Below are 2,500 nucleotides of genomic sequence, written 5' to 3'. Positions count from 1 at the left end.
CTTGTTTTGACTTCCTGACTTCATCTCGCTTGCTTTTATGTCTGACTTCATCTGGATTGTTTTTTTTATTTTTATTTCATTTCGCTTGTTTTGACTTCCTAGCTTCATCTGGCTTGTTTTGGTTTTGACTTTATCTCGCTTGCTTATATATTTGGCTTCATTTCGTTTGCTTTTATATTTGACATCATCTCGCTTTCTTAGATCTGATGACTTCATCTCGCCCGGTTTTTCTTGCTGACTTCATCTCACGTGCTTTGGTTTGATTTCACTTCGCCTGCTTCATGACTGCCCTTTGCATTTCTCGAAGCAGCGACAGAAAAAAATGTTGAATATGTGTTTCAGAAAAGGAATGGGTGTGTGTGTGTGTGTGTGTGTGTGTGTGTGCGTGTGTTTGTGTGTGTGTGTGTTTGTGTGTGTGTGTGTGATTGCATTACGCTTCATTTGACTCCTGATTTCATCTCGCTTTATTATATATTTGGCTTCGTTTCGCTCGTTTTGACTTCCTGACTTCATCTCGCTCGCTTATATATTTGGCTTCATTTCACTTTACTTAACTTCCTGACCTCATCTCGCTCGCCTCCATTTTGACTTCACTTAGTTTGCTTTGACTTCCAGACTTCATCTCGCTTATTCAAATATTCACCTCGGCTTCTTAGATCTGCTGACTAAATCTCGCCTGACTTCACCTCAACGTGCCTATATATTTGGTTTTACTTCACCTGCTTCATATGACTGTTCTTTACATTTCTCTGAGCGGTGATAGAAGGGGGGGGGGGGGGCAGTGGAGTACGTGTTTCAGAGAAGGAATTGGTGTTTGTGCGCGTGTGTTTGTTTGTGTTTGTTTGTGTTTGTTTGTTTGTTTGTTTGTGCTTGTGAGTGTTTGTTTGTTTGTGTGTGTGTGTGTGTGTGTGTGTGTGTGTGTGTGTGTGTGTGTTTTGTGTGTGTGTGTGTGTGTGTGTGTGTGTGTGTGTGTGTGTGTGTGTGTGTGTGTGTGTGTGTGTGTGTCTGTTTCAGTATATTCATATATTTCCCGGGTCTGTCTACTACATGCTCCATTATCCCCGTTAAAAAAAAATGCAGCACTATTACTCCCGCATAATAAACAGAATTCCGCACCTAACAATAATTTAATGAAAACCCAATAAAAATGAAAGAGAAAGAAACGGAATGTTGGCAAATAAAAGGTTGAGGCCAAAATTGATGGAAAAGGGAAGCTCGGAATTAACGACCAACAACCCTATTAGTTCAGTTTTAATGAATATGTAAAGATCCCTTTTTATCCAATGAAGTAGCTCAGGGAGACGTTCCATTTCAATTCAAACACAAGGAAAAAAAAAATAAAAATAAAAATAATAAATAAGAAAATACCAAGAATTTCTTGCAGGCAAAGATTTACAGCGATCTTGAAAAAATTGTACGGTCCCGGCTTTTATTTAATTTCAAATTGTTAAAAAATCGTTTATCATTTTATCTGTTATCATTATCATTAAAAACAGTTATACTGTCATCAGTTAACATTATCCCATAAAAACAGTTATCATTTTATCCGTTATCATTATCATTGAAAATATTTACCATTTTATTTCAAAGCTAGTTTCGAGTTACGATTTCGATATCCAAATCAAGTAACCACTGATTAATGTTGTTTTGAAACCTCTTTTTGAACTAAACGTATGATAAAACTTTTGACACGAAGTAATTATATACACACACCAATCAAAAAAAAAAAAAAAAAAAAAAAATAGACATACACATACACGGCGATTTTGAAACACCTTTGCTCTCTATTATGTGATATGCTAATACATACATACTTATACATCCTCTTGATTGACTACTGAAACAACTCTACTACGTACACTACACGAAATAAAGTAGAATATAGAGTTGAAAATGCCAAGTACAGTCACGGACGAAAGGTGCGTGCCCAGAATGAGGCTTCTGGGTAAGCACTTTCTAATTGAAATATAAAGCGTCACATTGTTTCAAAGCGTAATTCGAAATATATGACAAGAATTTTGATACACTGTACCACAAAGAATCAGATCGTGAACAAACGTATGCAATAATCTATTCAGCTGATCATGCACGTTGTAAATTATAAATCACTGGAGGAAGCAAATTACTCGCAATATCATCTGCAACATGCAATAAATAGCTGACTACAAATATATATCATTACGTGACACCGCTAAACCAAAAGCTAGTCCTGAAAAAATGGAAAACATAATAAAGCCCCGATTAACCCGAAATGCCGTTAATCCTGCATTATGTGGATCAGCTGGTCTGCTGGGAGTGTCTGTGGATTTTGAATCATTTTTATCATTGTTGTTATTGCTGCTATTATTATTATTGTTATTATTATTATTATTATTATTATTATTATTATTATTATTATTATTATTATTGTTATTATTATTATTAGTAGTAGTAGTAGTATTGTTGTTGTTGTTGTTGTTATTATTATTATTATTATTATTATTATCATTATTATTATTAT

This window comes from Penaeus monodon, chromosome 18 (genome assembly GCF_015228065.2).
Source record: "Penaeus monodon isolate SGIC_2016 chromosome 18, NSTDA_Pmon_1, whole genome shotgun sequence".
Classification (NCBI taxonomy): domain Eukaryota; kingdom Metazoa; phylum Arthropoda; class Malacostraca; order Decapoda; family Penaeidae; genus Penaeus; species Penaeus monodon.
The sequence above is the reverse complement of the archived record's forward strand: the minus strand, read 5'-3'. Positions refer to the sequence as shown.